Below are 19,607 nucleotides of genomic sequence, written 5' to 3' on the forward strand. Positions count from 1 at the left end.
CCTTATGACTATACCAATACACTAGCTCTAAGTCATAATGTAGTATTCCAGAAGCTTTACCACCTCTTTTTTAATAAACATCATAGTAGTCCATCACACTGATAATAGCATATTAATTTGATCTGGAGAGTAGAAATTTGGGACCACTTCAGATGCACAGGTAAGAAGCAAGCATGCCATAGAGTAACAAGCAAATCTGGCAAAAATCTAGGGGTCTGATACTTCACTGAAATGTCTAGGTGTCCAGCTACCTTGAAAGATTGAATTATCCATTTCAGGGGAAAGATAATTTGCTGTATTTTCTTCCCTACCACTAAGAAAGAGATCACAGAGTCCCTGTTGTGGCTCAGCAGGTTAAGAACACAATATAGTGTCCATGAGGATGTGAGTTCGATTCTTGCCTCACTCGGTGGGTTAAGGATCTCGCGTTGCTGCAAGCTGCAGATTAGGAGGACTTCCATATGCCATAGATATGACCCTAAAAAGAAAAAAATAATAAACAAAAGAAAGGAAGAAAGGAAAAGAAGGGAAGAAAGAAAGATGTCACAATGCTTAATGGATCTTTTTGGATTTTGGAAGCAACATATATTCTCATTTGAGTATGCTCCTCCAAACCAATTCCCAATTAATCTAAATTGTTGCATGTTTTCAGTGAGATCCAGATTAAGAAAAGATACAGGATCCCAAAGAAACTGTTCTGTTATTGGTCCAAATGATTAGCAGTTCTACTGATGCTTGGAGTGTCTGTAGCAGTTAGGAATGCTATGTGGAAGCTCTGTAAACCCTTATAAGTGAGTCATACCACAGAACTTTGAGATTTTTAGGCAAAGCCATGCCATACTCTGCAGATAACTATTCCTTTTCCTTTTTTCTCTGAGATACATACAGCCTTATAGAAATGAAAAGTTGATAATGAATTGGTTATTTTCTGACACAATAAGCTATAAATTTGGGTGTGGACAGCAGCACTCCAATGCCAAATGGAAGTAATAGTTTCCAGATTGTGATTAAACAAGTATTGATAGCACAAATAAGTTGGAATAGCAAGTAGCCTAAATGCCTATTCCTGACACATAGTTTTTTGTGGTTTTTTTTTTCTTTTTTCTCTTATAGCCACACTAAAGGCGTCTTTGTAATTTCCCAATGACCAAATGACAGGGGAAGAAAAAAGAAGTGTGTGTTTTTACAGATAGTTCTGCTCAATATGCAGGCAATATCCACCATTGGATGAAGTCACTACTACTATAGTTGTATTCCACAATTGTTCCGAAAGACAGAAGTAAATGAGGAGTCTCCTCACTGTAAAGAAATTTGAGTAGTGCATCTAGTAACATTTTGTTTGAGAGCCGTTATAGCCAGAGATACCATCTACACTAATTCAGTCATAGTAGTCAGTGGCTTGGTATAAGAATCCAGTGCTTAAGACAAACACAATATTGAGAGACTGAATATACAAATGGACAATGGCCATGTATATAAACAGAACTGCTAGCCTACGTCACAGAGCTGTGTTTGCAACCTACACCACAGCTCACAGCAATGCATGATCCCTGACCCACTGAGTGAGGCCAGAGGTGACACCTGCATCCTCATGAATACTAGTTGGATTTGTTTCCACTGAGCCACAATGGGAATTGCCAGTTAAGCTATTTTCAATTTAGTCTGGCTAGTGCCTTATTTTATCATTTGGAACACATAATTTTTAGGCAGGTTAGCTCTTTTTCATATTTCCTTCTCTTATATTTTCCATTCCTTTTTCTTTTATTATCATCTCAGGAGAACTTTTAATATTATTATATAAATTTACATTTTATCACTTACATTTATTGTCACCTATGTATCTCAATTCTGTGAATGTATTTTGATTCTGCATTTTGATTTCCTTTGAATATTGCATATTTGCTGACTTATCTTTTAAAAGTTTGGCCTATACTCTCCATAGATCTTCCTCTTTCTGGGCTTGTTTTATAAAATCATGTCTTTTACTTGCTAAAGAGAATTACAGACAATAAAGAGGAAAGTGTTTCAAGAAGGAGAAGATGGCTAATTATGAAAAATATAGCTGGTACTTTGTGGAAGATGAAGTCGAAGAATTGGTCATTATCTTTGGAAGGATGAATTTAATTAATGTCTTTGATTACCACAGTTTCTATTGAATGGTAGGGTTAGTAGGCAAACTAGACTGAAGAGGAAAAGAGAGGCAGAGTGGTTGAATGAGTCATACTCTTTTAAGCAATTTCACTGTGTAAAGAAAGAGACAATTTCTATTTAGTTTTGTAGTATGTATGTGAAATATACAACTTTGTTTATATCTTTAGACATAATTTTCAAATATTATATAATAAATGCATTTATTTTTCATTCATTTTGTATCTTGCCTACAAATAAATTCCCTACCACTAGACTATTTTTCTAATGTACTATATTTTTCTTCTAGTGTTTTTATTTGTAAATCTTTAATCTTTAAATCTTTAGTCAACTGGAAATTTATTTGGGTTGAAATATATTTATGAATTTAACTTAATTTTCTCATCTTTATTATTACACAACTGTGCAGATGTTTATTAAATTGTATATCATTTACTCAAGAAAATCTGTTTGAATATTAACTGCTTATTAAAATAATAAGCCATCATGTAATTTGAAACTAAGTATGAGTTAATTTAGCTTACAATTTAAGGAATAATTTTGTAGCACAGGAAAATAAATTTTGCAGATAAATAATTTCTAAACATGAAAAAAAAAGCAATTTACAATGCAGACTAAAAATTTAAACCATTCTCTCTACCTTGTCTCAATGTTTCTGGAACCTAAAACTGCTCTAAAAAATAGAGCCTATTAAAAAAAGTTTGATAATGACTTTGCTGTCTTTCTAAAATTAAATGATCAGTAGTTACTAGGATTATTTTCCTAGAATAAGTTATATCCAACTAACTTTCTTTTTTTAAATTGTGCCTGTTGAGTATAATATACTTGGTCTCAAGATATTATTCTATTAGCCTTATTCTAAGTATTTGTATTTTAATATTCAGTATATTGTCTTGAGTCAAATGCACATGCAATAACTATTTACTGAATTTTTAAATTATATTTTAAGTATATTTACTATATTTTAAGAAACCAATAATAAATCTAAACATTATCTTAACTAATTAGAGTTTATGGAAACCAATAATTCTTCTTTCAGAGTAGATGTAATCACAGATATCGTATACAGTGCTGGGGCAAGTATGTACATGTTACTCATAAGTAAGTTTATATTTAATGCCATTATTATGAGGAAGCTTTTTATTGAGCTGTGAGTTTTGTGTGCATGTGTTATACGCCTCAGTGTTTATTATTCTGACTACATGGTACTTGTTCTATTGCCTTTCAACTGACAACTGTACGAGGCAATGGAAACTCTGTAATCTCTTCTACCTCTAATTCAAAGCTATGAGCTCAATCAAAATGTTTCAGATGCCTCCAATTAAAGTAGTGGTTGATAATAGTAAAATTCATACATAGACATATATTAATTAATGAGATAATTGGTTTGTTAAATTAAAAAAAATAGATTTATTAAAATGCTTTATATTGCTCTAAGTTGTACAGTTGAATTGCTAAAAAAAGTCAGTGCAATCTTTCCTTTTTTTATGCTCATGATGTTCCAAAAATGAACGAGGTAAATTGTCTTAAAATATGGGTTGATAATCAAGAATTACTCAAGTAAAAAGCCCATATGCAAGCATATTTCATTGTTGCCATGCTTGACTCCAGAGTTATGGGACTTGGGATTAATTGTGATTATTTATAATGAAATCAGAGTAGTACAAATTTTAAATATGATACCACATTCAGCAGATTGCTAACCACTACATAAATTTCCCAGTCATTAATTCATTTTCTCTCTTCTGAAACCAGAAAAAAAAATGAAAGGAAAAGGGAACTGGCTCTTTGGAGATTGTTGTGAAAATTCATTATTTCATTTTCTCTTCTATTACATAATTTCATTTTATATTATTTTCACAATTTAGATACAATGTAGAAGCAGTTTACTCCTGTAGACACAACGTAGGACTGAGAGACATATGGTTTTAATGTTACTTGATTTTATAGGCTTTGCATTTTTAAAAAATATAAGAACAGATAACATGAAGTCTACCCTCTTAAATTTTTTAAAGGAGAGTATTTTTAATTATAAACGCAATGTTGTACAGAGGATCTCTAGAATTTATTATCTTGCATAAGTAAAACTTTATTAGGTTTTGATTTCAATACGGCTTTAGTATGTCACAATATTTATGATAATATGATAATAATATGATAATGTAATATAATAATATTGTTTCCTAAAGCTACTGTGGGGATTAGATAACAGAATATGTTTAAAATGCCCTTTGTAAGTTATAAAATGAATAAAAATACAAATTATTATTTATTTGTAATAATAATAATTAACCTTTACCAAACACTTACTATGTACATTGCAAATATAAAATAACTGAATTTTCAAGACAAACCTTTGAAGTAACTATTATAACTTCCATTTTATAGATGAGAATATAGAAGCAGAGAGATCTTAAGTTAATTACCTAATGTTATACAGTTGATAAATAGGGAAGCTGGGATTCAAATGTATGAAGTTTGACTTGAAAGCACATCCTTTTGTCTATCCTATACTCCCTTCCTTTATACTATGCAAATATTTGGTTAAAATAGAATTTACCTTGCATATAAAAATCACCAGTAATCTCTCCCTGTGCAGATGTATATTTTCCTTTATAGTAGTTCAAAGTTGTTCTGGCTGTCACATTCAAAAATAAATATTGAGACCCTTTTATATAAACTAGAGAATTTCCAGAAAGAATAAAAGTATGGTTGTTAAAATGCCCACTGAAAATTTAAATCTAACATTGCTAAGTTATGACAATATAAATCAAAAAAAGTTTTTTTCTCCCACAAATTTTTTCAACATATTTTTTATTAATTTTGATACATTAGAATGTCTATCTGAATTCAAGGAATGGAACATAACATCTCCTATTGCTCCAGTAAAAAAGATATGACTCATTTTTAATGAAAAATTATTGAATATAGGCTTCAACACACATGTAGAAATATACTGTTATTGCTAGCCAAGTTAATGCAAGGACTGAGTGCAATCCCTATCAAAATTCCAACAGCCTTTTATTCATAAGTAAAAAGCTGATCTTTAAATCCATATGGAATTGCGAGTGTCCCCAAATAGCCAAAACAGTATTGAAAAAGAACAGTTAGAGGATTTGTACTTCTAGAGCTTATTACAAAATTATAGTAATCAAAACAGTGTGTTACTGGTATAAGGACAAACATATAGACCAATAGAATGGAATTGAGAATCCTGAAATAAAATGTACTCTATGAGCAATTGATTTATGAAAGGATGCCAAGTTTACTCAATGCAGAAAGAACAGTCTTTCCAACCACTGATGCTGGGACAGACAACTGGATTTCCACATGTGAAAGAATGAAGTTGTACTGCTAACTCACACTATAGAGAAATTAAATAAACAACTATAAGAACTAAAAATATGAAACTTATAGAAATAACACTTGGGGTTAATTTTCATGACTTTGGGTTTGGCATTAAATTCTCATATATGACATCAAAAATTCAGGCTTTTTGCTTTTATAGAAAAAAAGGTAATTTGGACTTCATCAAAATTTAAAATTTTTTTGCATCAAGGAAAATTATCAAAAAAGTAAAAAGCTAACCTGCAAAATAAGAGAAAATATTTGGAAAAATATATCTGATAAGAATAATATCCAGAATATATCCTATAATTCACCAATAAAAACTGGGCAAATCACCTGAATAGACATTTCTCCAAAGATATATACAAATAGTCTATATGACAATATGCTCAACTTCATTAGACATTAGAGAAATTTGAATCAAAACCATAGTAAGATACCACTTCATATGGACAAGGATTGCAATAATAAAATAATAAATGTAATAAGTATTAGTGAATATATAGACAAATTGGAACCCTCAGACATAGATGACGTGAATGTAAAATGGTGCAGCTATTGTGGGGACTCTTCATAAAATTAAACATAGAACTTTTTGACTCAGCAGTTTTACTAAGTCATACCCAAAAGAACTGAAATTAAAGACTCAAACAAACACTTATATACCACTATTTAGAATAGGTATAAGGTAGAAACAACCTAGCATCTATCAATCAGTAGATGAATGGAATAAACAGAATATGGTATCTATATATAATAGAATATTATTTATCCTTGAAAGAAATGGAGTTCTGATACCTGCTACAGCAGAGATTAACCTTGGAAACATTATACTAAGTGAAATAAGCCAGGAACAAAAGGACAAATATTCTATGATTTGATTTATGTAAAATATCTAGAATCTGAAAATTCATAGAGACAAAGCAGATTAGAGGTTACCAGAGGCTAGAGTGAGGTTAGAATGAAAAATTACTGCTTAATGGTTATTGATTTTGTTTAGGGTGATTGAAAAGTTTAGAAATAGAAAGTAGTAATGGTTGTACAGCACTGTAAATATAAAGCCACTGATGTTTATGCTAAGTTTTTTCACTTCAGTTATTATTCACATTATATAATTTTATCAAAGTCTAAAAATTGAAAAAGATATTCTCTCCAGTTGTTTACGCCAAACAGATTTCAAAAATCATACTTTGCCAAGACCAGCTCAGCAGGTGAGGGCTGAAGAATGGGTGCTGTGAAACTTAAGAAAAACTTAACATAAACAAGACACAGAGACATTTACCTTAATTAAAGGTGGGAACTGGGGGACTCAAGGTCTCAGCAACCAAGAGCACTGCCTCAAGAAACCACACTGCTTTTATTGTGCTCTTCAGGATTACATCAAGTGAGGAGGGGTTTGCAGGTGCAGGATATAGTTCTTTTTATTATTTAAAAAGTTCTTTTATTATTTTAAAAGTCACATAGCTGGTAGACGGTTAAGCTTTTATTCTGACCTTTAGTCATTTAACAATCGTTAGCATTGAGGAAGCTTGGAGTCAGCTGTCAATGCATAGCATCTAGAGAACCCTCATTGTGCTTCCACAGGTGGCCTGCCTATCTGTGGCAACCCTGTGTGCCTAGGTTTGCACCTCAGTTCTCCTTGCTAATGCATATCTTGCTAATGACCCCTCAAAAACCCCTTGGGGTCATGAGGTCCCTCTTTCTCTTACTCTTAAGAGGACATATCATGCTGTGCAAACCGTGTGCCTAGATCTATGCAATAAGTCCTCATTCAGCTGACCCTATGAATACCTTAGGCCTTTAGGTCTTTGTTCTTAAGCTTAAGTCATTTACCAGCACTGTGATGGTTTTTCAAGCAGGAAGATGGGGTAAAGTAAAGCGGGACAAGATGGAGTTTTCAGCATAGGAAATAGAAGCAAAGAGGCTAAGAAAATATTGTAGAAACATGTCTCCCAACAATACTTGATTTATTTTTTATTTCATCACTATCTGAACCAAGCTAAAGACCAAATATGGCTAATACTCTATTATTGTAGTTCTATTCCACAACACTCTGATTGGAGTTTCAAATGCACACTGATATTTTTTGGCATTGTAAACTGTGAACTTGACCAGGTTTCTACTAATAGCCAATAAACATATAAAATGATACCCAGCATCATAAACCTACTATAAAATAAACCCTACTATACAGTCATTGGAATAATTTAGTAAGGCTGATATATCAACCATTGGCCTAAAATGGTGCAACTAGAACTGTCACATTCTACTGTTGCAAATGTAAAATGGCATAACTCTGGAAACTAGCCATTAAAAAAAAAAAACCCAAAAAGTAAACATATATCTTTAAGATGATCCAGCCATTCCACCTCTAGGTGTTCACTCTAAACACAGTGAAGTTTCACTGGAAATGTGATTCAACTGACACCAAAATTTTTGTACACCCCTATTACAAAATCTTGTGATATAAAATCCTACTAAGACTATTTACCTCTTTCTTTACACAGCGAAATTGCTTAAAAGAGTATGACTCATTCAACCACTCTGCCTCTCTTTTCCTCTTCAGTCTAGTTTGCCTACTAACCCTACCATTCAATAGAAACTGTGGTAATCAAAGACATTAATTAAATTCATCCTTCCAAAGATAATGACCAATTCTTCAACTTCATTATCCACAAAGTACCAGCTATATTTTTCATAATTAGCCATCTTCTCCTTCTTGAAACACTTCCCTCTTTATTGTATTTTTTTTTTAGTCTAAGTAACAATTTGAATTATATTTCCCCCTCAATCACCACTCTCCACAGGTTTAGTTTGTTTAGTTTTTGCTGGCTGCTTCTTGTTTCCAAAACCTCAGTCTGTTTACTGGATCTATCACTGCTCTTTCTAAGTGCACTATATTCTCCCTTGATGTCACATACTATTAACTTACACTGTAATAATTATTATCTCCAAGAGATATGTCTTCTTAGTGCTAGAGCATATGCTCAATTGCCTACTTATAAACTTCATTTGGATGTCCAAAATACATTTCCAACTAAAAATGGTCAAAACATAATTATGCTGTTTAGTCTCCCAATTGTTAGCCCCAATTTGTCTCTCTAACCAATGGCATAGCAAAGGTAGGGCAGTGGGGTCAGCTTTTTTTTCTTTCCTTTTTTTTCTTTTTAGGACTGTACCTGTGGCATATGGAAGTTCCCAGGCTAGGGGTCAAATTGGAGCTGCAACTTCTGGCCCATGCCACAGCCCCAGTAACACCACAGGATCCGAGGAGCCTCTGCAGCCTACACCACAGTTCATGGCAGCATGAATCCTTACCCCACTGAGTGAGGCCAAGGGTCAAACCTGCATCCTCATGGATACTAGTCAGGTTCATAATGCACTGAGCTATAATGGGAACCCGGGAGCAGCTTTTTTTAGGTATTCCTAAAAAAAGTACAAACCATACTAGAATGTTAGCCTGCCTGCTTCCAAAGACCTCATTTATATTGGTCTATAAGGCAAATAGAACAACAGCAACAAAATATTAAATCACAAAAAATAAAAATAATTCTCTTTCAAAATGAAAGTATAAAAAAGAAAACTATGATAAATACACAAAAAAATTGATTTTTTTTTCATATTCAATGTGATTGTCAGTATTTCAGAGAACTCTCTCTCCTAGAGGACAACCTACAGGTTTCTAAATACAATGCATGTTTTACAGATTTCCATTTCCTTGCCATCACTGCTTGTTACAATATTGGTATTTCTTTTACCTTCTCTTCTGTCATGTCCTTAGAATCATTCTTCTGAATCCTAACTAATGCCTTTGACGATCCATTATTAGACTAAAGTGCTGACCCTTCTTTCTTGGCTTATCTTGATTTGTTCACAGGCTCCTGCCCTATCTACATATTTTTTCCCATAATTATTCTACCTGATCAGTTTTGCCATTTAAATTCAGATATGTCCACTTAGTCATACAAATCAGAAACTTGAGCGTAATTCACTGGTTTTTCCATCTGTATTAACACTACATTCAATAATTCAATAATATCACCAGTTTTATAACATAGCTGTTTCTCTCACCTACCCTTTATTTATTCCATTCACCAATGCTAAGTCTGGCTCATTATTTATTACTTTCATGATTGCAACTAATTATAATTAATTTCTTATCCTGCGATAAGGCGATCTCCTTGACTCCAAACTCGTCAGTTTTTTTTCTATGTATCCAGAGGGCTTTATTTTAAATGAAAATGTGATTGTGACATTTATGTACTTAAAACATTTTCAGTGCTTCTGAATGATTTAGAACAAAAGCTCTAGCTTGTTATAGCACATAATATCTTCCATGACCTGGAAGCTATCTAATCTTACTCATCTCTCCATTTTTAATTCCTATGCTTCTTTGTCTTTGTTTATATCAAAGCATATGAAATTTTCATTTTTATAGTCCAAAAAGGGTTAAATATTAACAATTTTATTGTGTTTGATCAACCTCATACTCTAATAATAATGGGCTGCCTAAGGTTTCCAGAATGTTATTTCTTGACTCTGCGACTCTGCCAGTCTTGTTAAGAAAAGTTTATCAAGTTCCTGACTTCAGAACTAAAAACATTCTGGTAGCTTTTGTTTATATTCTTTGTTAGACCTTTCTGTGACCCTTGCCTCCTTACCTATTCCTTGTAATTCTTAACTAGACTGAGTCAAATAACCATGAAGCTCCTAACAAATTTTGTAGTAATCCACACATAGAATAATTATATATAATAGGAATAAGCATGTTTATTCTTTTACCCCTTTGGTTTTATGATATTGAGTATGTGATGTGAGGGCTCTCAAATTAGTTTTTTCTCTCTATTTAAAATGAGAATAATAAAACATAAATCCTAGTAATGACATAACTACTTTTATAATCATAATGGTACATGATAAAAAATATTATAAACTTTAAACTGTATATTTATATGAATCACTACTCTTAGGAGGCTTGCAAAATAAAGCCAGGACCAGCTAACTATCCTCTTTGTATTAAAGTCAGATTTATAAACTATTAGACATAAATGAGTATATTGAAGCCTCAACTTGAAATAAAAATTTATGAAAAATGTTGCTATAGTAATAATAATAAATTATAAAATCCCACAAAAAATCATGTTTCCCCAAAGTAATATAGACATACTTGTTGCATTAATGTTATTTTGTAGATGCCTCAGCCAATCCTATAATACTACTTAAATTATTGTGGAAGGTTAAAAATCTTGGGTAAATTAACTTTCCTAATTATTACTACAGTTTTTGTTTTTTCGTGTTAATTTTAACAAGCTATTTGAAATGAAAAGGTAAACTTATATTGTGCTATCTCTTGGATTTTTCAGGTAGCATATGGATTATTATGATGTAACAAAAATGTTTTATGTAATATCAGTATAATTAGAAGAGAACTTCATTGTACTTTTCTTTGAAATGTACTTTTTGAAAGTAGGATTACTAAAATGAGCACATATGAGATGACTTTCTGTGAGCATCTTAATGCTTAAATGATGAGGTCACAGGATGAAATGTGTGCTACCTGACTTTACAGTAGGTAATGTTTACCCAGGATTCAGTTTCTATTTCTTCTGCCACTTTCAACATGATGTTAGGTCCCATAGGGTTGCAACAGGGTGTTAACAGAGGCGTTGTTTCTTTATAGAAAAATGTCCAGAGGCAGAAAATGCAATTTATCCTTGTTTTTCTACTTTTATTACGGTGGACAATCTTTTTTTAAATATCAAGGAAGCAGTCTTCCTTACACTAATTCCTGACACTCAAACCAGTCATTGGCACCGGTAAAATAATTACCTTGATTATCTCGAGCAATTCATATTCACTATCTTATTCACCATCTGTAGCTGAGGAGAGGCAGGCCAGGCTTCCACACTGGGGATATTCTTATCCAGGATAAAAGGAAGAAAAGCCGTTACACAGGAGTGAGACTTCAGAGGCTTGCTCTAAACTGAATTCTATTTCAAACCATACAGGGAAATTTCAGTGACCAAAATGTGTGTCTGCAGAGTCATCACAAGGGAATGAGACAGAGATATTAACATGACAAAGAGTTAAAGGTAAAGGAGGAAAAGAGAAGGTGGAAGAAGAAAAAAGGAAAAGAGGAGGAAAGAAAGAGAAGGAGAGTAACATTGTAGTACAGTAAATGGAAAGATTCCAACTAAGGTATCCTAATGAAAGGTTTTCAACTTGTGATTCTTAGGTCATGGAGAGCAACAGATTTTTTTTTTTTAAATTAAAGTATAGTTGATTTACAATGTTTCCTCAATTTCTGTTGTACAGAAAAGTGAGCCAATCACACACAGTACCCTGTGCTGTATAGTACAGCACGGGGAATATATCTCACATATTTATGTGATAATAGATGCAACTGCAATGGACAAAAGTCAAGTTACTTTAAATGTGTCACTGGGACCATTAGAGATTTTGTTTCAAAACAACTTCTGTTGGTATATAATGATTACCATATTGGGATCTATGAAGAGTTTTACTTTAGCAAAGAAAAATGGGAACAACTAATAAAGATGATGTCTGATAAAGATACAGTGGGAGTTTTAAAGTGGAAACCTGAGCATTATCCCTATTGCACCTTCATTTGTGCTTCACATCTAGAGATCTTTTAAGCTAAATCCTCCTGTGGGATTAAGGCTCTTCACTAGGTCCATCACTGGACCAATAGAGCTAATGATTTATTCTCCATGGGGATAGCCACACTAAGAGTTATGAGTCGTATTGTAAATCACCTCTAAATATCCTAAACGCAGGTCACACGAGGGAATTTCACTCAATGGATGAAAACTGTCCCAAAGCATAAGGTTATTTCTGAAAAATAAATGCATATTAGAGGATATACAAAATGTATATTTTAACGTTTGGTCACCCGTGGAATTAAGATTTTCTCAGACTGAGCTCTGAAGTTTGTCCTACCAGAATAAGAAAAGAAAGGAATTACTTTGCACCAGTGAGACTGGAGCAAAACATGGCAAATTATGAAGGATTTGACAGGGATGTAGAATGATGATTGTGATATTGGTATGTTACAAAAAGCAGTGGATTCAGGAGAGTTAAGCAGTTACTTAGAGGTGGGAAAATTAAAGATACCAGATATAGCAGAAAGGGAATCAATGGAATTACTGGTCTGTAATCCCACTTCTAGGCATATATCTGGAGAAAACCATAATTTGAAGATACATGCAACCCAATGTTCATTGCAGCACTGTTTACAATAGTCAAGATATGGAAGACAAATGGATAAAGAAGATGTGGTATATTTGTACAATGTAATATTACTCAGACATTAAAAAGAATGAAGTAATGCCATTTGCAGCAACATGGATAGACCTAGGAACTATCAAACCAAGAAACTATCACACCATAGTGAAGTTAGCCAAAGAAAGACAGATAACATACGATATCGCCTATATGTGGAATCTTCAAAAAATGATACAAATGAACCTATATACAAAACCAAAATAGACTCACAGACAGAAAACAAACTTGTGGTCACCAAAGGGGAAAGGTTGGGGTGGGAGGAGGGATAAACTAGGAGTTTGGGATTAACATATACACTCTACTATATATGAAATAGATAATCAACCAGGATCTACCGTGTAGCACAGGGAACCATACTTAATATTTTGTAATAATCTGTAAGGGAAAAGAATCTGAAATAACTATATATTATATATATAGTATAATAATATATATTACTATATATATATAACAATCAGTTTGCTGTACACCTGAAACACAACATTGTAAATCAGCTATATTCCAATGAGATAATGTGTTAATTTAAAAAATTGACTCACTGGTAAGTAAACTTAACATGTTTGCTGAGCCCCCACATCCCTCTTGAAGACCTCCTTGAGGTAATAGGAACCTCAACTAGCCATGGGGCTGAGAAAATGAAAAGGGGTAGGAGGTTCTGAAGTGATTTTAGGACAAAGGCTCTGAAATGAGAAAGCTTGGATTTACATCCTGACTCTCCCCTGACCTTTGGGTAATTACTTAGACTTCTCTGTGTCCCAGTTTCTTCATCAATAAAAGTAAGAATATAATACTATCTACCTTATCAGTCTGTGAGGGTTAAGTAAGGTATTAAATGTAGAGCACTTAGGAACATACCCTAGAAGTTAAAAGGTGCTCAAGAAATATTAATATTATTTCTATATCCATTAAGCTTAATTATAAGTGAATAAAGAAAAATGCATGATGAAAACCCTTGAAATAGTTAACCTTCTGAACATACAGCTCAATATTTGGACAATTACATTATCATATAGTCCATTTTATCATTGTTTATTTAATTCAGTATATCAGTAAGGAATAGCTCTTTTATTCAAAATCCATATAAATACATTATATCAATGTACATCTTTTCAAAGTAATCACTTTGCAAAGAAAAGATAATTGTTGAGAGGGTTCAGTGTATTGTATACACATCACACATTCTTCGGATAATAGAATAATACCAGCAAGGAGGATTATGTAAATGCGGGACTATAAAAGCAGCTTAGTTCAACGGACTTGCTGAGGGTCATGCATTAACAATTTTATGAGCAGCCTATGACAAGAAGAGAATTTAAAATACTAGATGACAACATTCGATTGAGTTGTTTTTTTTTTTTTTTCAGGAGGGGATTCTGAATTTCTCTTTGAGAGCTCTTTGTGAGAAAAGACATGTTGTATATTTTTCTTGACAACTTATATTTGTGCTAAACAAGACAGACATACATTGTGGCAATGTAATCTGCTCCTGAACATAGTTTTTTAAAAAAAATGAACAAGCCTCTAACCAATTATCAATAGACAAAGTGACATTGCTACTCATGTAAGCATGTGATTAACAGGAACTGCATAATAATATAGATAGCAAGGAAAAAAATCATGTAAGCATAACAAAAATACACATTACTATCATCAGTTACTTCCTAGAATAACTTGGAGAATGTTCACCCTACACATAATTGGGGAGAGGAATATAATGAGCACATTTATAGATTTTTTGCCATGTGCCAGGCATTGTTAGTCTTTTAATTGCGTTGGTGGCTTTAACCCCTGCAACTAATTGTGTTAGGTATTATTGCTTCATTTTATCAGTTTAGAAATAGGGGCTTAGATTTCAAGATGGTCTCAGTTTATGTCCAGTGTTCTTAATTACTGCAATCCTGGAATTACAGTATATGAATTTTTGTGTTAGAATTACATGAAGTGACTGATAAAATACATATTTCTAGGCCCCACCACCTAATTAAGCCAGGCTGTCTGGAGATAAGGTCTAGGACTTTCATTTTAACAGGCTCCTAGGTAATTCTCATTTTCAACGTAATCTGAAAACTTTGTTTTATTGACTAGCAAAGTCAATTGCTTTTAACTTCATTCCTAAATCACATAATATTAAAATCATTTTATAGATTAAGAAATTGAGGTTTAGAGATGTTGTCAATTTGAAATTATAATAAGCTATGCATATTACACTGAAAAATGGTCAAACTGATTTATGGATATGTATACAAAATATACTAATATTGTTAGCAAATAAATAACTGATCTTTAAAAATGAGTCTCCTAGGGCTTATTATGTTCTTATCTATGGTGAAGATGATAATGATGGGTATTTATAGGCACTAGAAAAGAAGCTTTAGACATGACATCTTCAAGTGTCTTATAAATTGTATTGGCTCTATAAAGGAAGGTTTCTGTCTATTGATAAAAAAGAAGAAAAAATGTTAATTTAGTGTAAATTTTCTTCATTAAGGATGTCATAATTAGTCTGAACCTTTATTTTTATATATTATTTATTTTATATTTAGTCCTTATCTGAAAGCAGCAAGCCTGATTTGCTCCATATATGATAAGTACTATAATGTATGCAAGCATCAAAAATGATAAAAATATTAGTAGCTCACAAAAAAATTATTTTGGTAGCTTTAGGACAATTTTTATATAGAACATCCTAAAATATTATGTTATGGTTTTAGAACTATGACCACTATTGATTCAATTTCCTAATGTATTAAATGCAGATCCCAATTGAGAAACTAATAAAATTGGTAGTTGAATGCATATTAGTGAAAATAGAGCTGAATGGAGTAGCATCAGTTTAAATTCAGAGCCACATGGGGTTATATAGAGTGTAATATAAAGAAAAGCAATCTGTACACGTGCTAAGATAATGTTTCATATACATTTGTTATTCTTGGGATATTATTATAATAGCTCTACCTAGTGGTCACATACAAATATTACACTTAGCTAATAAATGCAAACTAAGAAACATGCTTTAATTTGCAATTATTTTTGTTTTTTTTTGTGAACGGAATACCAAATTTCATAAAGGTACAGAATTGTCTGTCACCCCATCCCATTCATTGGTACTAAGTTTTCTTTGCAATTATTTTTTATTTTCAATTGTGGTAAGAACACTTAACATGAGATCTACCTAATTGTTGAGTGTACAATATAGAAGGTCAAATGTAGGTACACTACTGTAGTATAGCTTATTTCTAGAACTTAATTATCTTATGTAACTTCAACTTTATACATGTTGAAGAACAACGCCCCATTTCTCCCTCCCTTCAGGCTCTAGCGGCCAGTATTTTTTTCTCTACTACTGTATTTGTCTGTGATAGAAGTCATTTTCAACTAAGCTTAGTTATTAAAATAGAGGATTTTTGTATTTTCTTAGTATTTATTGGATACATAACATCATTTAAATGATGAAATAAAAATTATTTTAAAAGCTCAAAATAAATTTACAAATTAGACGAGATTATAAAATCCAGTCTTAAAAACATTGTGCGGATCTCCCGTCGTGGCGCAGTGGTTAACGAATCCAACTAGAAACCATGAGGTTGCGGGTTCGATCCCTGGCCTTGCTCAGTGGGTTAAGGATCCAGTGTTGCCGTGAGCTGTAGTGTAGGTTGCAGATGCGGCTCGGATCCCACGTTGCTGTGGCTCTGGCGTAGGCCGGTGGCTACAGCTCCGATTCGACCCCTAGCCTGGGAACCTCCATATGCCACGGGGGCGGCCCAAGAAATGGTAAAAAGTCAAAAAAAAAAAATTGATACTGTATTAAGTAATCATAACCATAACAGGGTATATTATATTTGAAAAATTGATGAGGAATATTTTAACCTAGTGATTCCACCCAGACTTATCCTGCAACGATATTTTGTTATGCATTTTATTGTAGAATCAAATACTACTTGTTTTCTAAGGACTTTCACATATCATATAAGTAACACATGATCTAATTTCCATGCCTTTATGTGGGCAATGACTTTTGTTATCAGCTAAAGAATATCACTTAGCTATTGTCTTAAAAATACTAATCAAAAGACTAATGGCTTTAAACAACAGTCTTTTATTTATCTCATAAATTGGTGTGTCATCAAGATGGTTACGTTGGTCTGGTCCAGATGTAATCTAATCTCACTAATGCATTTGTGGTCAGTTCACCTGCTGGGTCAGCTGGGGACTGGCTGGTCTGGGATAGTCTCAGCTGGCATGATTCTTCTCCCAGTCTCCTCTGGCCAGTTTCTGTTAGGATAGGGTTTTGAGAGAAAGGGAAGAAGTAAACAAAGCTGCTTTGTGGCAGAATTGGAACTGGGACAATACTTGCATTGTGTCCTGTGACCAAAAAAACATGAAGCACATGTAAGGTGAAAGGAAAGATACTCTCTGATGTGAGTGGCTACAAAGTCACATTATAAAGGGTATGGATATTGCATGAAGTGAAGAATTAGGGTCATATTTTCAATCTACCACAAGTTCCACGGGATTTTAAAATATGCATTTTTATTCATTTTGAGTAGGACTTTCACAGATCTTATATTTCTATAACGTAATAAGGTTTTTTAGGTTTATGGACAAATTTTATATCTCTTTATATCACTTTTAAGAGTGATAACTATCCCTTTTGATAGGAATATGGCAATAAAACATCTTTGTTTATAAAATAAATATAGTTAATTACAACTTAATTTATTGTATATTTCCATCCTCATTTTAGCTCTATGCCACACCCCAAATCATTACCCTTCAGTGAAAGTAAAAGATTTGGACTGATTGAGAGAACGTGGGTTTAGCTCCTCAGTGATCAACTTATCAGCTGCTTGGTCTGAGAAAAATCACTTCCCCTTGCCAGCACTTTTCCCCTCTGTGCAATAAGAGTATGGAATTGAGCAGATTTCAAGGTTTCTTACTACTCTTTTTAAAAGTTTAGAGTTTCTCCTAGCATTTGTGTGGTGTGTGTGTGACAACCCCCCACAATACACTGTTTTCTTTGTTAAAAGCAATTAACAGTATTTATTTTAACTAGCAATTGTCATGAAATTAAAAACATCTAATAATGCCTAGACTAGGATATGTACCTATATGTCAAAGACCAAAGAAATTGTTTTCAATATCTTTGTAAGAATGACCACCCTGGTTCACAGGCTTTTAACATGTATTTTATAAGAACATTGTCTGAAGTAAAACAAAACTCACCATTATTCCCAATGTCAACTGAAATGGTTCTGTAGAAGATATATTAGTACATTGTATTTTTAATTATTCATACTTAAAACATGTTAAATATACACATATTTATCTGTCCATCCATCCATCTACCTAGATAACTGCCTAACTACCAGCAGTCATCTGTTTGATTTCTATACATGACTTATCAGAGTACCAGAGATGGAAATGTTGGGTCATATTTATATAAAATTTTGTTTTCAAAAATAAATTTACAATGTTACTGTTGTTTTCTAAGATTGAATAAATGTACCAAGGTAAGAGAATAACATTAGGTGAAATTTAAATTGAGTGAGGGGTATTCAGTGGTAAAAGTATATTTAGGGACTCTCTGAACTATCTTTACAACTTTAGTGTTTATCTAAATTTATTCCAAAATAAAAAGTTTACTTAAAAAATTGAAAAAGTCAGTATTTACTTGTAAGTAAAAGTTTATTGTAAGTAAATAAATGTTTATTAACATCAATGATTTTGTCTCCTTCAGTATCCTCTAACTCTCAAATCCAGCTTGTCCTTTCCATTCTCATTACTCTCATTCCAACTTTAATGAGATCTTCTAATCCTATCACAAGTCTCCTGCCTGTTGCCTTTTACTTAATTGGTCTTTCTGTCTCTGACTCATCCACACTTTGACTCACCCTATGTCTGATCAATATCCCTCAAGCACAATGCCAAATTAGTCCTTATCCTGCTCAACTACCTTAAATGACATCCAAGTATCAATGAAACACAAATCTATGTGCCTGATTTTCAAGTAATTCCACAAAATAGCCTCAGCAGAACATTCTAGTCGATTACACACTTCTGCTCATATTTTCATATTATAGTTGTTCACCAAAACCAAATGCTCCCAAACAAGTTTCATGCTTTTTACCTTCATTCCTTTGCACCCATTAATTCTTAAGTTTGGAATAATTTCTCCAAATACTTTGCCTTCTGAAACCCTACCTATTCTTTAAGGGAGAAAAAAAATATTTATTACGCTTTTCTGTGATATTCTTCCGGTCAAATTTGATTTGTGGGGACTTACCATTATGGCTCAATGGGATAAGAACCCGACTAGTATTCATGAAGAAGTGGGTTCATCTTTGGCTTTGCTCAGGGAGTTAAGGATCCTGCATTGCTGTGAGCTGTGGTGTAGGCTGCAAACACTGCTCAGATCTGGTGTTGCTGTGGCTGTGGCATAAGCTGGTAGCTGCAGCTCCAATTCGACCCCTAGCCTGAGAACTTCCATATGCCACAGATGCATCCCTAAAAAGACTTGTGTACAGCAAAATGAAACAGTTATACATATTTGTGTTATATATATATGTGTGTGTATATATATATATATGTGTGTGTGTGTGTGTGTGTATATATATATATGTGTGTGTGTGTGTATATATATATATATATATATATATATATATATATAACTCTTTTTTCTGATATAGGTTAATTCAAACTATTGAGTAGATTTCCCTGTGCTGTACAGTAGGATCTTGTTAATTATCTAGTTTATACCAGAGTGTATACATGTTATCCCCATCCCCCCTCCCCACTACAGTTTCCCC

The sequence above is a fragment of the Sus scrofa genome, chromosome 4 (assembly GCF_000003025.6).
Source record: "Sus scrofa isolate TJ Tabasco breed Duroc chromosome 4, Sscrofa11.1, whole genome shotgun sequence".
Classification (NCBI taxonomy): Eukaryota; Metazoa; Chordata; class Mammalia; order Artiodactyla; family Suidae; genus Sus; species Sus scrofa.